Raw genomic sequence first — 23,129 nt, forward strand, 5'->3', positions numbered from 1 at the left:
GCTTCCGCTGTCACCCAAAGTTTTTGAACTTGTCACTGACTTATTATGAATGCGCTGCAGGTGACGTATAAGGGAGGATGTTCCGAGGTGGTTAACGTCCTTACCCCTACTTATTACAGCTTGACAAAGGTAACACACGGCTTGACACCTGTTGTCCGCTTTTCTGTTGAAATACCTCCACACTGAAGAGCTGATTTTTTTGGTATTTTCACAAGGCATGTCAACGGCCATATTCCTCCCACGGACAACAGGTGTCTCCCCGGGTGCCTGACTTAAACAAACCACCTCACCATCAGAATCCTCCTGGTCAATTTCCTCCCCAGCGCCAGCAACACCCATATCCTCCTCATCCTGGTGTACTTCAACACTGACATCTTCAATCTGACTATCAGGAACTGGACTGCGGGTGCTCCTTCCAGCACTTGCAGGGGGCGTGCAAATGGTGGAAGGCGCATGCTCTTCACGTCCAGTGTTGGGAAGGTCAGGCATCGCAACCGACACAATTGGACTCTCCTTGTGGATTTGGGATTTCGAAGAACGCACAGTTCTTTGCGGTGCTTTTGCCAGCTTGAGTCTTTTCAGTTTTCTAGCGAGAGGCTGAGTGCTTCCATCCTCATGTGAAGCTGAACCACTAGCCATGAACATAGGCCAGGGCCTCAGCCGTTCCTTGCCACTCCGTGTGGTAAATGGCATATTGGCAAGTTTACGCTACTCCTCCGACAATTTTATTTTAGGTTTTGGAGTCCTTTTTTTACTGATATTTGGTGTTTTGGATTTGACATGCTCTGTACTATGACATTGGGCATCGGCCTTGGCAGACGACGTTGCTGGCATTTCATCGTCTCGGCCATGACTAGTGGCAGCAGCTTCAGCACGAGGTGGAAGTGGATCTTGATCTTTCCCTAATTTTGGAACCTCAACATTTTTGTTCTCCATATTTTAATAGGCACAACTAAAAGGCACCTCAGGTAAACAATGGAGATGGATGGATACTAGTATACTTATGGATGGACTGCCGAGTGCCGACACAGAGGTAGCTACAGCCGTGGACTACCGTACTGTGTCTGCTGCTAATATAGACTGGATGATTGATAATGAGATGAAATCAATATATATATGTATGTATATATAATATCACTAGTACTGCAGCCGGACAGGTAGATAATATATTTATTAGGTAATGATGACTGATGACTGACCTGCTGGACACTGTCAGCTCAGCAGCACCACAGACTGCTACAGTAAGCTACTATACTATAGTAGTATGTACAAAGAAGAAAGAAAAAAAAAAAACCACGGGTAGGTGGTATACAATTATGGATGGACTGCCGAGTGCCGACACAGAGGTAGCTACAGCCGTGGACTAACGTACTGTGTCTGCTGCTAATATAGACTGGATGATTGATAATGAGATGAAATCAATATATATATGTATGTATATATAATATCACTAGTACTGCAGCCGGACAGGTAGATAATATATTTATTAGGTAATGATGACTGATGATGGACCTGCTGGACACTGTCAGCTCAGCAGCACCGCAGACTGCTACAGTAAGCTACTATACTCTATAGTAGTATGTACAAAGAAGAAAGAAAAAAAAAAAACCACGGGTAGGTGGTATACAATTATGGATGGACTGCCGAGTGCCGACACAGAGGTAGCTACAGCCGTGGACTAACGTACTGTGTCTGCTGCTAATATAGACTGGATGATTGATAATGAGATGAAATCAATATATATATGTATGTATATATAATATCACTAGTACTGCAGCCGGACAGGTAGATAATATATTTATTAGGTAATGATGACTGATGACGGACCGGCTGGACACTGTCAGCTCAGCAGCACCGCAGACTGCTACAGTAAGCTACTATACTATAGTAGTATGTACAAAGAAGAAAGAAAAAAAAAACCACGGGTAGGTGGTATACAATTATGGATGGACTGCCGAGTGCCGACACAGAGGTAGCTACAGCCGTGGACTAACGTACTGTGTCTGCTGCTAATATAGACTGGATGATTGATAATGAGATGAAATCAATATATATATGTATGTATATATATATAATATCACTAGTACTGCAGCCGGACAGGTAGATAATATATTTATTAGGTAATGATGACTGATGACGGACCTGCTGGACACTGTCAGCTCAGCAGCACCGCAGACTGCTACAGTAAGCTACTATACTATAGTAGTATGTACAAAGAAGAAAGAAAAAAAAAATACCACGGGTAGGTGGTATACAATTATGGATGGACTGCCGAGTGCCGACACAGAGGTAGCTACAGCCGTGGACTAACGTACTGTGTCTGCTGCTAATATAGACTGGATGATTGATAATGAGATGAAATCAATATATATATGTATGTATATATAATATCACTAGTACTGCAGCCGGACAGGTAGATAATATATTTATTAGGTAATGATGACTGATGACGGACCTGCTGGACACTGTCAGCTCAGCAGCACCGCAGACTGCTACAGTAAGCTACTATACTATAGTAGTATGTACAAAGAAGAAAGAAAAAAAAAAACCACGGGTAGGTGGTATACAATTATGGATGGACTGCAGAGTGCCGACACAGAGGTAGCTACAGCCGTGGACTAACGTACTGTGTCTGCTGCTAATATAGACTGGATGATTGATAATGAGATGAAATCAATATATATATGTATGTATATATAATATCACTAGTACTGCAGCCGGACAGGTAGATAATATATTTATTAGGTAATGATGACTGATGACGGACCTGCTGGACACTGTCAGCTCAGCAGCACCGCAGACTGCTACAGTAAGCTACTATACTATAGTAGTATGTACAAAGAAGAAAGAAAAAAAAAAAACCACGGGTAGGTGGTATACAATTATGGATGGACTGCCGAGTGCCGACACAGAGGTAGCTACAGCCGTGGACTAACGTACTGTGTCTGCTGCTAATATAGACTGGATGATTGATAATGAGATGAAATCAATATATATATGTATGTATATATAATATCACTAGTACTGCAGCCGGACAGGTAGATAATATATTTATTAGGTAATGATGACTGATGACGGACCTGCTGGACACTGTCAGCTCAGCAGCACCGCAGACTGCTACAGTAAGCTACTATACTATAGTAGTATGTACAAAGAAGAAAGAAAAAAAAAAAACCACGGGTAGGTGGTATACAATTATGGATGGACTGCCGAGTGCCGACACAGAGGTAGCTACAGCCGTGGACTAACGTACTGTGTCTGCTGCTAATATAGAGTCTAGACTGGATGATAAATTATTGATAATGAGATGAAATCAATATAATATCACTAGTACTGCAGCCGGACAGGTACTATATATATTTATTATGTAATGACTGATGACGGACCTGCTGGACACTGTCAGGTCAGCACAGCACCGCAGACTGCTACAGTAAGCTACTATAGTAGTATGTATAAAGAAGAATGAAAAAAAAAAAAACCACGGGTAGGTGGTATACAATATTATATATATATACATATTATATACAATTATATATATATATATATATATATATTAAACTGGTGGTGATTGATTATTAAACTGGTGGTCACTTCAGGTCACGTTGCAACTTGCAACTAGTACTCCGAGGCCTAAGCAGACAATCACAAAATATATTATTATACTGGTGGTCAGTGTGGTCACAACAATGGCAGTGTGGCACTGACTCTGGCAGCAAAAGTGTGCACTGTACGTTATATGTACTCCTGAGTCCTGCTCTCAGACTCTAACTGCTCCCCACTGTCAGTGTCTCCCCCACAAGTCAGATAATACACTTACAGTCACACTATCTATTATCTAATCTATAAATATCACTTCAGCAAGTAGTATAGTAGTATACAGTATAGTAGTACTCCTCCTAATAATGCTCCCCGAAAATACTGTGTCTCTCTCTTCTCTAAACGGAGAGGACGCCAGCCACGTCCTCTCCCTATGACTCTCAATGCACGTGTGAAAATGGCGGCGACGCGCGGCTCCTTATATAGAATCCGAGTCTCGCGATAGAATCCGAGCCTCGCGAGAATCCGACAGCGTGATGATGACGTTCGGGCGCGCTCGGGTTAGCCGAGCAAGGCGGGAAGATCCGAGCCTGCTCGGACCCGTGTAAAAAACCTGAAGTTCGGGCGGGTTCGGATTCAGAGGAACCGAACCCGCTCATCTCTATGAACTACCCAGCAGTAAATTCTGACATCACAAAGGCAGTATTGCTGGACTACCTATCTGTAACTGCTGACATCACAAAGGCACTATTGCTGGACTACCTATCTGTAACTGCTGACATCACAAAGTCACTATTGCTGGACTACCTATCTGTAACTGCTGACATCACAAAGGCACTATTGCTGGACTACCTATCTGTAACTGCTGACATCACAAAGGTACTATTGCTGGACTACCTATCTGTAACTGCTGACATCACAAAAACATGCTGAGTAGCCCAGCAATAAATGCTGACATCACAAATGCCTTATTGCTGGGCTACACAGCAGTGAAATCACAAAGGCCCTGTTGCTGGACTACACAACAGTAACTGCTGACATCACAAAGGCACTATTGCTGGATGGACTACACAGTAATAACTATTGACATCACAAATGCACTATTGCTGGACTTCACAGCAGTAACTGCTGACATCACAAAGGCAGTATTGCTGGATGAAGTATACTGCAATAACTACAAACATCACAAAGGTATTATTGCTGGACTGCTCAAAGATAACTGCTGACGCCATAAAGGCAGTATTGCTGGACTACCATGCAGAAACTGCAGATATCACAAAGCACCTACTGTTGGACTACCCAGCAGTATAGATGGAATATACAGCAATAAATACTGATATCACAAAGGTACTATTGCTTTACTACTACCCAAAAGTATTGATGACATCACAAAGGCTGGACTACCCAGTAGTAACTACTGACTTCATTAAGACATATATCGAAAAGGAGCAGTAACTGCTGACATCACAAAGGCAGTATTGTACTATAAAGCAGTGACTGATGTTATCACAAAGGTCCAACTGGTGGGCTACCCCCGGAAACTACTGATATCACAAAGGACTTATTCCTGGAATACCCAACTGTGGGGGTCATTCCGACCCAATCGCATGCTGCAGTTTTTCGCAAATGTTCTAACGAAGATTTCGATCGCAGCATCGATCGCAAGGTGACTGACAGCAGGAAGGCGTTCCGGGGTGAAAACTGACCGTTTTATGGGAGTGGAGAGGAAAACGCAGGTGTGTCTAGGCGTTTGCAGGGCGGGTGTCTGACGTCAATTCCGGGACCTGACAGGCTGAAGTGATCGCAGTGGCTGAGTAGGTTCAGAGCTACTCAGAAACTGCACAAAATGTTTTTGTACCGCTCCCCTGCACAAGCGTTCGCACACTTGCACAGCTAAAATACACTCCCCATAGATGGCGATTATCTGATCGCAAGGGCTGCAAAAAGTTGCAGCATGCGATCAACTCAGAATGACCCCCAGTAACCGATGAAATCACAAATTCCCTATTGCTGTGCTACATAGCAGTGGCATCACAAATGCTCAATTGTTGTACTACACAGCAGTAACAGCTGATATCACAAGTAGTGATGAGCGGGTTCGGTTCCTCGGAATCCGAACCCCCCCGAACTTCACCCATTTTATACGAGTCCGAGGCATACTCGGATACTCCAGTATTGCTCGGTTAACCCGAGCGCGCCCGAACCTCATCATCCCGCTGTCGGATTCTCGCGAGATTCGGATTCTATATAAGGAACCGCGCGTAGCCGCCATTTTTCACTCGTGCATTGGAAATGATAGTGAGAGGACGTGGCTGACGTCCTCTCACTTTGTTTCAGAGCTTTCAGGGGGCTGCAAATATCTTTATTCTGGGGACCAGCAGTATTATAGGAGGAGTACAGTGCAGAGTTTTGCTGACCAGTGACCACCAGTATTATACGTTGTCTGCCTGAAAAACGCTCCATATCTGTGCTCAGTGTGCTGCATATATCTGTGCTCACACTGCTTTATTGTGGGGACTGGGGACCAGCAGTATTATATAGGAGGAGTACAGTGCAGAGTTTTGCTGACCAGTGACCACCAGTATTATACGTTGTCTGCCTGAAAAACGCTCCATATCTGTGCTCAGTGTGCTGCATATATCTGTGCTCACACTGCTTTATTGTGGGGACTGGGGACCAGCAGTATTATATAGGAGGAGTACAGTGCAGAGTTTTGCTGACCAGTGACCACCAGTATTATACGTTCTCTGCCTGAAAAACGCTCCATATCTGTGCAGCATTGTAGTATATAGTAGGAGTATAGTGCATAATTTTGCTGACCACCAGTATATAATATATAGGAGTACGGTACAGAAGGCCACTGCTCTACCTACCTCTGTGTCGTCAAGTATACTTTCCATCCATACCTGTGGTGCATTTCAGTTTTGCACGGTTTGCTGACCACCAGTATATACTATATAGCAGTACGGTACAGAAGGCCACTGCACTACCTACCTCTGTGTCGTCAAGTATACTATCCATCCATACCTGTGGTGCATTTCAGTTTTGCACAGTTTGCTGACCACCAGTATAACTATATATATAGCAGTATGGTACAGTAGTCCACTGCTCTACCTACCTCTGTGTCGTCAAGTATACTATCCATCCATACCTGTGGTACATTTCAGTTTTGCAGTTTGCTGACCACCAGTATATACTATATAGCAGTACGGTACAGAAGGCCACTGCTCTACCTACCTCTGTGTCGTCAAGTATACTATCCATCCATACCTGTGGTGCATTTCAGTTGTGCGCAGTATATATAGTAGTAGGCCATTGCTATTGATATATTACTGGCATATAATTCCACACATTAAAAAATAGAGAACAAAAATGTGGAGGGTAAAATAGGGAAAGATCAAGATCCACTTCCACCTCGTGCTGAAGCTACTGCCAGTAGTCATGGCCGAGACGATGAAATGCCATCAACGTCGTCTGCCAAGGCCGATGCCCAATGTCATACGTCTGAGGAGAAGCGTAAACTTGCCAATGTGCCATTTACGACACGGAGTGGCAAGAAACGGCTGAGGGCCTGGCCTATGTTCATGGCTAGTGGTTCAGCTTCACATGAGGATGGAAGCACTCATCTTCTCGCTAGAAAACTTAAAAGAGTTAAGATGGCAAAAGCACAGCAAAGAACTGTGCGTTCTTCTAAATCACAAATCCCCAAGGAGAATCCAATTGTGTCGGTTGCGATGCCTGACCTTCCCAACACTGGACGGGAAGAGGTTGCGCCTTCCACCATTTGCACGCCCCCTGCAAGTGCTGGAAGGAGCACCCGCAGTCCAGTTCCTGATAGTCAAATTGAAGATGTCACTGTTAAAGTACACCAGGATGAGGATATGGGTGTTGCTGGCGCTGGGGAGGAAATTGACAAGGAGGATTCTGATGGTGAGGTGGTTTGTTTAAGTCAGGCACCTCTTTTTTTCTTTGCATCATGTGCTGTTTGGGGACTATTTTTTAAATCTGCCATCCTGTCTTACACTGCAGTGCCACTCCTAGATGGGCCAGGTGTTTGTGTCGGCCACTTGGGTCGCTTAGCTTAGCCATCCAGCGACCTTAGTGCACCTCTTTTTTTCTTTGCATCATGAGCTGTTTGGGGACTATTTTTTTAAGTGCCATCCTGTCTGACACTGCAGTGCCACTCCTAGATGGGCCAGGTGTTTGTGTCGGCCACTTGGGTCGCTTAGCTTAGTCACAAAGCTACCTCATTGCGCCTCTTTTTTTCTTTGCATCATGTGCTGTTTGGGGACTATTTTTTTGAAGGGCCATCCTGCCTGACACTGCAGTGCCACTCCTAGATGGGCCAGGTGTTTGTGTCGGCCACTTGGGTTGCTTAGCTTAGTCATCCAGCGACCTCGGTGCAAATTTTAGGGCTAAAAATAATATTGTGAGGTGTGAGGTGTTCAGATTAGACTGGAAATAAGTGTAAATTATGGTTATTGAGGTTAATAATACTATGGGATCAAAATGACCCCCAAATTCTATAATTTAAGCTGTTTTTGAGGGTTTTTTGTAAAAAAACACCCGAATCCAAAACACACCCGAATCCGACAAAAAATTTTCAGGGAGGTTTTGCCAAAACGCGTCTGAATCCAAAACACGGCCGCGGAACCGAATCCAAAACCAAAACACAAAACCCGAAAAATGTCCGGTGCACATCAGTAATCACAAGGGTACTATTGGCTGGCTGCCCAGAAGTAACTGCTGACATCACAAAGGCAGAGTTGCTGGACTACACAGCAATTACTACTGGCATCACAAATACACTATTGCTGGACTTCACAGCACTGCTGACATCAAAAAGGCACTATTACTCGACTACCCTGCAGTAACTGCAGACATCAGAATGGCCATATTGCTGGTCTACCCAGCAGTAACTGATGGTATAACAAAGGCAGCATCACTGGATGGACTACAAAGCAATAATTACTCACATCACGAAGGCAGTATTGCCGGGCTACCCAGCAGTAAATTCGGACATCACAAAGATATTATTGTTAGACTACACAGCAGTAACCGCTGACATCGCTAAAGCACTATAGATGGACTACACTGCAGTAACTGATTACATCACAAAGGCACTATTGCTGGACTACACAGTGACATCACAATGGCACTATTGCTGAGCTACACAGCAGTAACTGCTGAAATTACAAAAGCATTATTGCTGGATGGACCACACACAATAATGACATCACAAAGGCACTTTTGCTGGTATTCCTTGCAGTAATTGCTGACATCACAAAAGCCTTATTGCTGGACTACACAGCACTAACAGCTGACATCACAAAGATCCTCTTGGTGGGCTACGCTGCAGTCAGGCCCGCCCTGCGCTGGCCGCTCAGCAAAGGGATGCAAAGCAGGGAGGTGCCAGACTGGAGAGGCGCTCTCCCTGCTCTGCATCCCTGGGCTGAGCCGACGTCCCTGCTGCTGCCGGCTGCTGCGCCTGTCACACTCTATTACAGGCAGCGGCGCTGGCAGCATAAAGCCTCCTCTCCCCCTCCCCGTCACAGTGCAGTGTGCGGACCTAAAAGGGGGCGGATCTACGTGGGGAAAGGGGCGGAGCTACACAAGACCAGTCACCAGGCTGCAGCCTGCAACACAGGAGGATAACATGCTACAGCTCCGGCCAGCAAGCCTTCTTTAGGTAAGTGGATGGAAGGAGAATGGGCCTAATTCAGATCTGATCATAGATGTGCTAAATTTAGCACATCTACGATCAGTTTCACAGACATGCGAGGGGACGCCAAGCACAGGGCTAGGCCTCCCCGCATGTCTGGCTCTACACCCCCCCCCTTCCCCCGCACAGTTACAAAAGCATCGCATGGTGGCAATGCTTTTGTACCTGAGGAGTAGCTCCCTACCAGCGCAGCTCCTGTGCGCTGGCAGGGAGCTACTCATCGCTTCCTGGGTCACAGTGGCTGAGTGTAACGTTACGCAGCCGCCGCGGCTTGCCCCCTCGCACAGTCCAGGCACGACTGCGTTGCGCGGACCGCAACCCCAAAACGGCGGCCAAACTCTGCCGGCCCACACACTGTGAAAGGGGCAGCAGCAGCGAGGCAGGCGCAGCAGCAGTACAAGGATGCAGAGCAGGGAGATCGCCTTTCCGGTCCGGAGCCTATCTGCACTGCATCCCTTTGCTGAGCGGGTAGCGCCGGGCCTGTGTGTATGTACAGTATGTATATGTGCATGTGGTGTGTGTATCTATATATGTGTATTTATGACTGCGGAATTATGTGTGTAAGTGTCACTGGTACAGGAGGCGTTGCGTGTGTAAGCATCACTGCTACAGGGGGTGGTACATGTGCAAGCGTCATTGCTACAGGGGGTGGTACATGTGTAAACGTCACTGGTACATGGGCCGGTATGTGTGTAAGCGTCACTGCTACAGGGGGCGGAACATGTGTAAGAGTGACTGGTACAGGTGGCGTTACGCATGTAAGCGTCAGGGTACAGGGGGTGTTACGCGCTTAAGCATCACTACTACTGGGGGTGTTACGCGTGTAAGCGTCATTGGTACAGGGGGCGTTACGTGTAAGAATCACTGGTACAGGGGGTGTTACGTGTGAAAGTGTCACTACTACAGGGGGCGTTGTGTATAAGCAGCAATACTACAGGGTTCATTGTGTGTATAAGCAGCACTACCACAGGGGGCATTATGTGTAAGTGGCACTACTACAGTGAGCATTACGCGCATAAGCATCACTGCTACAGGGGGCGGTATATGTGTAAGCGTTATTGGTACGGGGGAGTTACGTGTAAGCATCACTGATACAGTGGACGGTACGTGTGTAAACGTCACTGCTACATGGGCCGGTATGTGTGTAAGCGTCACTACTACAGGGGGCGGTACATGTGTAAGAGTGACTGGTACAGGGGGCATTACACATGTAAGCATCACGGTACAGGGGGCGATACGCGAGTAAGCATCACTGCTACTGGGGGTGTTGCGCGTAAGCATCATTGGTACAGGGGGCGTTGCATGTGTAAGCTTCACTGCTACAGGGGGCGGTACATGTGTAAGCGTAATTGCTACAGGGGGCGGTACGTGTGTAAGCGCCACTGGTACAGGGGGTGTTACATGTAAGCATCACTGCTACAGGGGGCGGTACGTGTGTAAGCGTCACTGCTACATGGGCCGGTATGTGTGTAAGCGTCACTGCTACAGGGGGCGGTACATGTGTAAGAGTGACTGGTACAGGGGGAGTTACGCATGTAAGCATCACGGTACAGGGGGCGTTATGCGCTTAAGAGTCACTGCTACTGGGGGTGTTTAGCGTGAAAGCGTCATTGCTACAGGGGGCGTTACGTGTAAGCATCACTGGTACAGGGGGTGTTATGTGTGAAAGTGTCACTACTACAGGGGACGTTGTGTATAAGCAGCACTACTACAGGGTTCATTGTCTGTAAGCGTTATTGGTACGGGGGAGTTACGTGTAAGCATCACTGATACAGTGGACAGTACGTGTGTAAGCGTCACTGCTACATGGGCCGGTATGTGTGTAAGCGTCACTACTACAGGGGGCGGTACATGTGTAAGAGTGACTGGTACAGGGGGCATTACACATGTAAGCGTCACGGTACAGGGGGCGTTACGCGAGTAAGCATCACTGCTACTGGGGGTGTTATGCGTGTAAGCGTCATTGGTACAGGGGGCGTTGCATGTGTAAGCGTCACTGCTACAGGGGGCAACTGACAATAGCACATCAGACATCAGACTACTGACAGCAGCACATCATCTGCCTAACCGACAGCAGCACATCAGACTACTGACAGCAGCACATCATCTGCCTAACTGACAGTGGCACATCATCTGCCTAACTGACAGCGGCACATCCCCGCCTCACTGACAGTGGCACAACCCCACCTCACTGACAGCGGCACATCCCTGTCTCACTGACAGTGGCACATTCCCGCCTCGCAGACAGCGGCACATCCCCGCCTCACTGGCAGTGGCACATCCCCGCCTCGCAGACAGCGGCACATCCCTGCCTCACTGACAGTGGCACATCCCCGCCTCGCAGACAGCGGCACATCCCTGCCTCACTGACAGTGGCACATCCCCGCCTCGCAGACAGCGGCACATCCCCACCTCACTGACAGCGGCACATCCCTGCCTAGCTGACAGCGGCACATCCCCGCCTCACTGACAGCGGCACATCCCCGCCTCACTGACAATGGCACAACCCCACCTCACTGACAGTGGGACATCCCCGCCTCGCAGACAGCGGCATATCCCCGCCTCGCAGACAGCGGCACATCCCCGCCTCACTGACAGCGGCACATCCCCGCCTCGCAGACAGCGGTACATCCCCGCCTCACTGACAGCGGCACATCCCCGCCTCGCAGATAGCGGCACAACCCCGCCTCACTGACAGCGGCACATCCCCGCCTCACAGACAGCGGCACATCCTTGCCTAGCTGACAGCGCCACATCCCCGCCTCACTGACAGCGGCACATCCCGCCTCACTGACAGTGGCACATTTCAGCCTCACTGACAGCGGCACATCCCCGCCTTACTGACAGCGACACATCCCTGCCTCGCTGACAGCGGCACATCTTCGCCTCACTGACAGCGGCACATCACCGCCTCACTGACATACACATTTCTGACAGAAAAATGTAACTGCTGTATTTTATTCACTTACATGGTTATTCAGTAAAATGTTTATTCATTAATTAAATTTAAACAGCCTAACTATTCTGAACTATTTGTTACTCCTATTCTGTATCTGTTTCATCTGGTTTTGTCACAAAAGGGGCCTTTTTATAAGATAGATATATCACTCTTGTGTGTGCGGTTGCGCACCGAAATGCGCATGCCTTCGGTGGTTAAACGTTCACCCAGCAATGTGATATCAGAGCATAACCACACACCTAAGGGGTGTAGTATGGTATGCCGGCGGCTGGGCTCCCGGCGGCCAGCATACCGGTGCCGGAATCCCGACAGCTGGGCGAGCGCAATGAGCCACGCTATCTATTCTCACTCCAGGGGGATCGTGGACCCCAAAGAGGGAGAAAAGGTGTCGTTATGCCGGGAGTCGGGATTTCGGTGCCGGTATACTGTGCGCCGGGATCCCAAGAGCCGGCAAACTGAAGCCACCTAAGAGATACATACATATGCAGTACATATACAGATGTGTACTTATATATCATTACTGCAGTGTGTACGCACGCATCGCATGCAATGGTATGCCCTGCTACCCTGCATAAGCTCCCATCCGCAGTTTTCCAATGCAATGCAAATGCATCGCAGGTGCATGCAAATGCGCGCCCCTGGAAACCTGGAAAGTGACCAGAGCCGTCCGCGCTGAGTGGAGAAGACGCCGCAGAAGAGGAATCCAGCCAGCCGCAGGACCGGGGAAGGACATCCAACCTTCAGCGGACCGGGACCCTGCAGCAAGGGAGGAGACTGACCAACGACGGGAGCACCAGCATCGCGGAGGACACCCGCTTACCAGAGCAAGGACCCATAGAAGAACCCGGCTGCCTTAAAAAAGATGGCGTGGAACAGCGGGGAGGATGGCGCAGATCGGGATCCTGCAGCTGGAGAGAAGACAACACTGAAAAGGGTGTATTCCCGATGCGGTGCTCTGCGCCCCGGGTGGCGCCGAAGACGTGGAGTGTCGGAGGTGGCAGAAGCGCCGCAGCTTGGGGTGAGAAATCGCTGTAACACTTCCGCTGCAAAACTCTACAATTAGTCAATTGAGGGAGTAGGCTCCCCTCACCACAGTGCCCCGCAGGATTAGTTAATTAAGGGGGTAGACTCCCCTCACCGCAGTGCCCCGCGGGCCTTGTTAATTAAGGGGGTAGGATCCCCTCACTCTATAATGTGTATTTCGGCTCATTCTATGTGCTATAATGTGAATTTTGGCTCATACCGTGTGGTATAATGTGAATTTCGGCTCATACCGTGTGCTAGTATGTAAATTTCGGCTCATACCATGTGGTGTAATGTGAATTTCGGCTCATATCATGTGCTAGTATGTGAATTTCGGCTCATACCATGTGGTTTTATATGAATTTCAGCTCATACCGTGTGCTAGTATGTGAATTTTGTCTCATACCGTGTGGTGTAATGTGAATTTCGGCTCATACCGTGTGCTAGTATGTGAATTTCGGCTCATACCGTGTGGTGTAATGCGAATTTCGGCTCATACCGTGTGCTAGTATGTGAATTTCGGCTCATACCGTGTGGTGTAATGCGAATTTCGGCTCATACCGTGTGCTGGTATGTGAATTTCGGCTCATATCGTGTGGTGTAATGCGAATTTCGGCTCATACCGTGTGCTAGTATGTGAATTTCGGCTCATACCGTGTGGTATAATGCGAATTTCAGCTCATACCGTGTGCTAGTATGTGAATTTCGGCTCATACCGTGTGGTGTAATGTGAATTTCGGCTTTACCGTGTGCTAGTATGTGAATTTCTGCTCATACCGTGTGGTATAATGTGAATTTAGGCTCATACCGTGTGGTATAATGTGAATTTCGGCTCATACCGTGTGGTGTAATGTGAATTTTGGCTTATACCGTGTGCTAGTATGTGAATTTCGGCTCATACCGTGTGGTATAATGTGAATTTCGGCTCATACCGTGTGGTATAATGTGAATTTCGGCTCATACCGTGTGGTATAATGTGAATTTCAGCTCATACCGTGTGCTAGTATGTGAATTTCGGCTCATACCGTGTGGTATAATGTGAATTTCAGCTCATACCGTGTGCTAGTATGTGAATTTCAGCTCATACCGTGTGGTATAATGTAAATTTTGGCTCATACCGTGTGCTAGTATGTGAATTTCGGATCATACGATGTGGTATAATGTGAATTTCGGCTCATACCGTGTGGTATAATGTGAATTTCAGCTCATACCGTGTACTAGTATGGGAATTTCGCCTCATACCATGTGGTATAATGGGAATTTCAGCTCATACCGTGTACTAGTATGTGAATTTCGCCTCATACCATGTGGTATAATGGGAATTTCAGCTCATACCGTGTGCTAGTATGTGAATTTCGGCTCATACCGTGTGGTATAATGTGAATTTCGGCTCATACCGTGTGGTATAATGTGAATTTCAGCTCATACCGTGTACTAATATGGGAATTTCGCCTCATACCATGTGGTATAATGGGAATTTCAGCTCATACCGTGTGCTAGTTTGTGAATTTCGGCTCATACCGTGTGGTATAATGTGAATTTCGTCTCACACCGTGTGGTATCATGTGAATTTCGGCTCATACCATGTGGTATAATGTGAATTTCGGCTCATACCGTGTACTAGTATGGGAATTTCGGCTCATACCGTGTGGTATAATGTGAATTTCGTCTCACACCGTGTGGTATAATGTGAATTTGGGCTCATACCGTGTGGTATAATGGGAATTTCAGCTCATACCGTGTGGTATAATGTGAATTTCGGCTCATACCGTGTGGTATAATGTGAATTTCGGCTCATACCGTGTGGTATAATGTGAATTTCGGCTCATACCGTGTGGTATAATGTGAATTTCTGCTTATACCGTGTGCTAGTATGTGAATTTCGGCTCATACCGTGTGGTATAATGTGAATTTCGGCTCATACCGTGTGGTATAATATGAATTTCGGCTCATACCATGTGCTAGTATGTGAATTTCGGCTCATACCGTGTGGTATAATGTGAATTTCAGCTCATACCGTGTGCTAGTATGTGAATTTCGGCTCATACCGTGTGGTATAATGTAATTTTCGTCTCATACCGTGTGCTAGTATGTGAATGTCGGCTCATACCGTGTGGTATAATGTGAATTTCGGCTCATACCATGTGGTATAATGTGAATTTCGGCTCATACCGTGTGGTATAATGTGAATTTCAGCTCATACCGTGTACTAGTATGGGAATTTCGGCTCATACCATGTGGTATAATGTGAATTTCAGCTCATACCGTGTGCTAGTATGTGAATTTCGGCTCATACCGTGTGGTATAATGTGAATTTCGGCTCACACCGTGTGGTATAATGTGAATTTCGTCTCATACCATGTGCTAGTATGTGAATTTCGGCTCATACCGTGTGCTATAATGTTAAAGGGGCACCAGTACTAATGGGTCCTACTACACTGAAGGACACGTCCCCTTTAGAGTGGCCATGCCCCCTTTTCCGGAGCGCGTGCACGCCTTCGGCACGCGCATAATTGCATCCTTCACCTTTCCATACCCCCACTTAAAAATTTACACTTCAACCACTGCACCTCCATATATACATACACATCCTGACATCTTTATACACAGTGGCCATTTTTTTCAGTGCGTGCCAGTGGTGTGCGCACATAGTTTCCTTTGTAGGTTTTTTTTTTTGGGGGGGGGCATCATTATTGATCTTGCCCTGGGCTCCAAAAACCCTAGTTACGCCTTTGTTGAGAGGTGCTGCAAAGAGGAAACTGACCAAAGATAGGTTTGCCAAGCCCTTGGCATCATATTCAAAAAGACATGAGGCTGTAATTGCTGCCAAAGGTGCATCAACAAAGTATTGAGCAAAGGCTGTGAATACTTATGTACATGTGATTTCTGAGTTTTTTTATTTTTAATAAATTAGCAAAAATATAAAAAAAAACTTTTTTCACATTGTCGTTATTGTGTGTAGAAGTTTTAGGGAAAAAATGAATTTATTCCTGTTTGAAATAAGGCTGTAACATAACAAAATGTGAAGCCCTTTGATTACTTTCCAGATGCACTGTATATACAGGTGAAACTCAGAACATTTTAATATCGTACAAAAGTTCATTTATTTCAGTAATTCAACTTAAAAGTTGAAACTGATATATTCATAGTTGCCTACCCTCCCTCATTCTGCAGGAGACTCCCTGAAATAGCAGCAATCTCCCTGTCTCCCTGAATAGTCCAGCAATCTCCCTCATTGTACCTGACCCCCATTATGTAGCTGTTACATTCTTGGGAGGAACAATGAATCAAAGATCTATCCATTCAAATGGGATCATCATTTCCCTGTATTGGTTATAAGGCACAGTGATCCCTATGGCTACATGCATTTTAAATAAGGTTTTTCATGGCCACTTGCAGTATATGTGTATACAGTATACTAACTTTGGGGCTCATTTACGGTTGGATGTAAGCAATTTTTATGACACGCCTCTCAGATGTAGCAGTACATGTCCACGCTGTTAGGTGTTACTTTCACAATCTCTCTGAAATGTTTTTTCAGAAGTAGACAAGTATGGATATATTATATAGACTCATTACATGCAAAGGGAATGGTGCACGCAGGGTGATCCAGGAGACATGACATGCACAGGGAACTACAGGGCAGCCCAGGATGCCATATCAATGAGATAAACTGATCCAGAGGAGCATGTCATGAAGCAAAACTGACAGCACTAAGTTAGGTAAGCAAGTCCAGATAACTGCATCGGAAAAATATGGCACTCACAGACTCAGGCAAAGAGGCAATATGGCTGAAAAATACTTCTAGGTCCAGATAATACCATCAGCCTTGCATGTGACAATAAAGGTATAATTGACTTTATTAGAGACGAGTTGGTAGATAGCACTTTGATCACTGCTATAAATCTAATTAGTGAAGAGAATCTTGCTGACATGCTAACCGATATACTGTATAGAGGGAGGGGCTCTAGACTGCACTCCCTAACTGCTTGTAAGGATCGCAGCTACCTTGCCGAGATTTGTAGTACTCAGTGGCGGAACTACCGCCAGTGCAAGCAGTGCCTTGCACTGTGGCCCACTACTATCAAAGGGCCCAAAGCCAGCGCAGCATGTAATGAGTCAAACTGACTCATTACATGCCGCTGTCCGCCGCCCGCCTAGGAGAGGAGCGCAGCGGCCACAGGGGGGGGGGAGGAGGAGGAGGAGGAGGGAGGTGGAGGAGGGAGCCGCAGCAGCACAGTGAAATTGGTGGAGGCGCTGCTGCTGTCCCTCTCCTTCACCCATAGGCTGTCTTTTGCCGCTGTGAATGCTGGGAAGCGCATCCCAGCATTCACAGTGGCAGAGGATAGCCTATGGTGAAGGAGAGGGACAGCAGCGCCTCCACCAATTACATTGCGCTGCTCCTGCTCCCTCCTCCACCTCCCTCCTCCTTCTTCTCCCCTGCCCGGGATCATCATCTGCCATCAAGCTGCACCGAGGAGCCTATCTATCTATCTATCTATCTATCTATCTATCTATCTATCTATCTATCTATCTATCTATATATTCTGTTGTCTGTCTGCCTTAATGTGTAAAAAGGGGGGCGCTGTCTGCCGTAATGTGTAAAAAGGGGGACGCTGTCTACCATAATGTGTAAAAAGGGGGCGCTGTCTACCGTAATGTTTAACAAAAGGGGGACTGTCTGCTGTAATGTGTAAAAAAGGGGACTCTGGGGGTCATTCCGAGATGATCGTAGCTGTGCTAAATTTAGCATAGCTACGATCATTCATACTGACATGCGGGGGGACGCCTAGCACAGGCTATCCCGCCCGGCATGTCAGTGCCGCCGCCCCCCCGCAGAAGTGCAAAGGCATCACACAGCAGCGATGCCTTTGCACTTCAAGAGTAGCTCCCGACCAGCGCAGCTTTAGCATGCTGGCCGGGAACTACTCATCGCTCCTCGGCCCGCAGCGGCTGCGTTTGACATCACGCAGCCGCTGCGGCCCGCCCCCCCGCCGCGCCCACGATCAATCAGGCAGAGGCGATCGTAGCAGCCCAACGGCCTTCGGCTGCTATGGATAAACTGCAGCGTGCGATCAGGTCAGAATTACCCCCTTTGTCTGCTGTAATGTGTAAAAAGGGGACGCTGTCTGCAGTAATGTGTAAAAAAGGGGGACGCTGTCTGCCGTTATGTGTAAAAAAGGGGACGCTGTCTGCCGTAATGTGTAAAAAGGGGAATCTGTCCGCCGTAAGGTTTATAAAGGGCTCTACCAGGTGTAGTGGTGCTACTGTGCAGCGTAATTTGAATAATGGAGACTACTGTGCACCGTTATATGAATTGGTATTATTTTGTGGCCACACTCCTTCCCCACAAAGCCACGCCCCTATCTATCTATCTATCTATCTATCTATCTATCTATCTATCTATCTATCTATCTATCTATTCTGTCTGTCTGCCTTAATGTGTAAAAAGGGGGGCGCTGTCTGCCATAATGTGTAAAAAGGGGGACGCTGTCTGCCGTAATGTGTAAAAAAGGGGGACGCTGTCTACCATAATGTGTAAAAAGGGGGCGCTGTCTGCCGTAATGTGTAACAAAAGGGGGACTGTCTGCTGTAATGTGTAAAAAAGGGGACTCTGGGGGTCATTCCGAGATGATCGTAGCTGTGCTAAATTTAGCACAGCTACGATCATTCACACTGACATGCGGGGGGACGCCTAGCACAGGGCTATCCCGCCCGGTATGTCAGTGCCGCCTGCCCCCCCCCCTCCCCCCCGCAGAAGTGCATAGGCATCACACAGCAGCAATGCCTTTGCACTTCAAGAGTAGCTCCCGACCACGCAGCTTTAGCATGCTGGCCGGGAGCTACTCATCGCTCCTCGGCCCGCAGCGGCTGCGTTTGACATCACGCAGCCGCTGCGGCCCGCCCCCCCGCCGCACCCACGATCAATCAGGCAGAGGCGAACGTAGCAGCCCGACGGCCTTCGGCTGCTACGGATAAACTGCAGCGTGCGATCAGGTCAGAATTACCCCCTTTGTCTGCTGTAATGTGTAAAAAGGGGACGCTGTCTGCCGTTATGTGTAAAAAAGGGGACGCTGTCTGCCGTAATGTGTAAAAAGGGGAATCTGTCCGCCGTAAGGTGTAAAAGGGCTCTACCTGGTGTAGTGGTGCTACTGTGCGGCGTAATTTGAATAATGCGGTTAATAATGCGGATAATAATGCGGTTGCACGGCTCGCCCGCCGCTAGAAACGGCACTGTGGCCCACCGGGGGTTTCCATGTACCCCCTGTGGGCCAGTCCAACCGTGGGTTCCACTATGCATGTGCCTCTCCCTGCACATGGTTAAAATAACATAGCCTGTATCTTTGGAGTGGCGAACAGATAGACAGATAGACCCTGGTCATAATGTCAAAATATAGCCGTCAATCACTTGGAATGCCTAGAAGTGGGTGGGAGCAACACAAGATCAAAATTACCCAAATAGCACTATTACAAATAAAATGTAATACATCTGCCATATAACATTCAAATAAAATCTGTGATGCTTACAAACAACAATTCTTTACATTTTTCTTTTTGAATACATTTCAAATTGCTGCTGTCCCTCAGCATATCAGCTGACACAGCTCTGTGACATAAGTACAGACACGCACACGTTTCATTCATATGCAGCGCTGCCAGCGATCATTGTAAATAAGAAACTGTCCATTAGTGTCACATTAAGCTCTCTCCTTTTATTAAAGCCTCCAAAACATCTCTGGATATAAATGAGAAAGGACTGACGCTGAGACACGAACACCTCTGCTACGAACAGCGCTATTATTTATTTATATTGTCACTCCCTTATTTATTTCTTTTCTCCAGCTCCCCTGTTTCCCCCTCTCCGTGTAATTTGCATTAATAAAGAGGCTGTTCTGTGTCGGAATGTGTTTTATCCGTTTTTTGTTTTTTTTTAATCCCAGGGCGATCCCCCAGGAAGAGCTATGGGAAAGATCCGACTGTCAGTGGAGAGAAGACGAATGATTCCCCGTGTCAGCACCGCGTGGTTCAACGATGACAGATTGAGAGGAGCTGTCCCTCTGCCGACAGGCGTGCTTCATTTTCAAATTAATAAATCTGAATAAAATATTTTTCCTTTCATTACGAGCAGGGCCTGTCTGACAGTTGCTTTGACAGGAGGGAGTAGCAGAGTTGATGAGAACAGCTTGCCCAAAATCCACCTGGGTTTTCTCGTGTTTTATTTTTACCTGCACGCTCAGCTCTCTGTATCTCGCCTTCCACGCTTGTGTCTCTTTCACACTCTGTCTCGTTGCCTCATTCCCACTTAATGCCCTTGTGGTCGGTTTATCTCCTCTGTCTGAATAATTTCACCTTCATCATTTTTATATAGACACATTTCTTTGGAGAGATTTTGCATTGCTCAGTTTGTAAGGTGTTAATAAGTTTGTTATTGATAGATTTATACGCACTGCCCAAAGTGTCTTTTGTGATGTCTGGTGTAATGCTACAACTGGAAGAAAAAGGCATGGTAAAGTCAGGTACGTTATTGTCATGTGGAAATATTACCCGACAATTAATTGTCATGGTGAATTCATATAGCTGAATACATAGGCGAAATGAGCATTTTCACGGATGTTTGCTGAGAAGGCAGTTTCATAAATAAAATGTTGAACTGATTTCTTTTGATGATTTTTTTACCATCTGAGAATAAAGAGCATAATTATTTTTCCTGAATGATTTGTAGTGGTATGTAGTAGATAGGAGGGTATAATTAATTATTAGGAGACAATGGATTGGAGGTATTAACCACTTGCCTGGCATGGTCCTGCAAGTGCTTTATCTGACCTGGTCGCACAGGATGCGACCAGTCAGATAAACAGTGTTAGCAGCGGTAGGGAAGGGAAACTTCACTCCGCTGCTGCTGTCAGAGAGACCGGAAGCAGGGTCGGTGCTAGGGTGTTCGGCGCCCCCCTGCAAACTATAAATTTGCGCCCTCCCATATTCCTTTGGCGAGCGCCAGGAAATGGGGTGTGGTCTCACAAGTAAGGGGCATAGCCACCAAATAGTACCCCCATTCAAAATTACGCCACAATGTAGCACAATCTTATTCATCTTATACGTAATGCCCCACCCGTAGTAGTAGCGTCCTTATGTGTAATGCACCCCAGTAGTAGTAGCTTCCCTATGCATAATGCCCCCCCAGTAGTAGTAGCGTCCTTATACGTAGTGCACCCCCAGTAGTAGTAGCATCCTTATACGTAGTGCACCCCCAGTAGTAGTAGCATCCTTATACATAATGCCCCCCCAGTAGTAGTAGCATCCTTATGCATAATGCCCCCACAGTAGTAGTAGCATCCTTATACATAATGCCCCCCGGTAGTAGTAGCGTCCTTATACGTAATGCCCCCCCAGTTGTAGTAGCGTCCTTATACGTAGTGCACCCCAGTAGTAGACGCGTCCTTATACGTAATTCCCCCATAGTAGTAGTAGCATCCTTATACGTAATGCTCCCCCCCAGTTGTAGTAGCGTCCTTATACGTAGTGCACCCCCAGTAGTAGAAGCGTCCTTTTACGTAATTCCCCCCTAGTAGCAGTAGCGTCCTTATACGTAATGCCCCCCCAGTTGTAGTAGCGTCCTTATACGTAGTGCACCCCCAGTAGTAGAAGCATCCTTATACGTAATGCCCTCCCCAGTAGTAGTAGCATTGTTATACGTAATGCCCCCCCCAGTAATAGTAGCGTCCTATACATAATGCCCCCAAGTAGTAGTATCGTCCTTATACGTAATGACCCCCCCAGTAGTAGCGTCGTTACACGTAATGGCCCCCCCATTAGTAGCGTCGTTACACGTAATGCCCCCCTGTAGTAGTAGCGTCCTTATATGTAATGCCCCCCCAGTAGTAGTAGCGTCCTTACATGTAATGCCCCCCCAGTAGTAGTAGCATCCTCCTTACATGTAATGCCCCCCCCAGTAGTAGCGTCGATATAGGTAATGCCCCCCCAGCATCCATAAAGCACACATAAACGCACACACACACACACACACACACACTTCCCTCTCACCCTTCACTTACCTAAGCCAGTCTCCCTCTGTACCAGCCTGGTCCGTGTAGCTCCGCCCCTTCTGTCCCATTTAGCCCCGCCCCTTCCACCCCATGTAGCTCCGCCCCCTTCTGTCCCGTACACAACGCTGTCCTGTCATGCAGGCGCCGCTGCCAGTGCCTGTCATACAGTGACAGGCACAGCAGCAGCAGGGGGACAGGACGGCGCAGCAGGGAAGGAATGCAGAGCAGGGGGAGCCTCCCTGCACTCTCCCCCTGTGTCTGCCGTGCTGCCGATCAGCACGGCAGGATCCCCCCCTCCAGCAGTTGCAGACAATAGCAGCCACTGGGGAAGGGTAAATTACCCCCCCCAAGACCCCCTGTGTACCTAGAGGATGTACCGATGGTCGCAATATTCCCGATCGAAGTATCGATGTTTGGGAGAAAAAAAATTAAATAGCCAAAAAATTATATATTTTTTCTTTTTTTTAACTAAAATAATTTGGGATAGTGTTAAATTCATGTTCTTCACCTAATTCACTCATAAAAAAAAACCTGACAATTTCGGAGCGGTTTTTGGGGAAATAAATTGTCAGTTAAGTGGTTAAAGGATAATTTCTCCTTCATGAGAAATATTTTTTAAAAAGGAGACCCCGCCAGATTACCCTTAACTTAATTATGGAAATCCATTTGGACCCCCTTCCCTGTGCTATTATGGTCCTTGTTGTTACAGAAGGCCAAATTTGAGATTAGCAAGCAAAAACTGCTGCTGCCCCCCCCCCCCCCCCCTCAACACCCCCCCCCCTACTGATCATTATAATAATCAACAAGTCAAATATCAAGCATGTCTTGATGGCAGATTAAGTCA

General features: G+C 47.1%; 1 long non-coding RNA gene across 2 annotated transcripts in view; it reads left to right on the forward strand.

Moving 5' to 3' along the window:
* Positions 1-20,945, forward strand: part of LOC134956869 (uncharacterized) — a 172,181-nt gene extending 151,236 nt beyond the window's left edge. For both annotated transcript variants that reach the window (XR_010186246.1, XR_010186244.1), the window contains exon 3: positions 20,183-20,945. This is a non-coding gene — a long non-coding RNA (uncharacterized LOC134956869). The remainder of the gene's footprint in view (positions 1-20,182) is intronic.
* Positions 20,946-23,129: the final 2,184 nt, after the last annotated feature.

This window comes from Pseudophryne corroboree, chromosome 9, assembly GCF_028390025.1.
Source record: "Pseudophryne corroboree isolate aPseCor3 chromosome 9, aPseCor3.hap2, whole genome shotgun sequence".
NCBI classification, from domain to species: Eukaryota; Metazoa; Chordata; class Amphibia; order Anura; family Myobatrachidae; genus Pseudophryne; species Pseudophryne corroboree.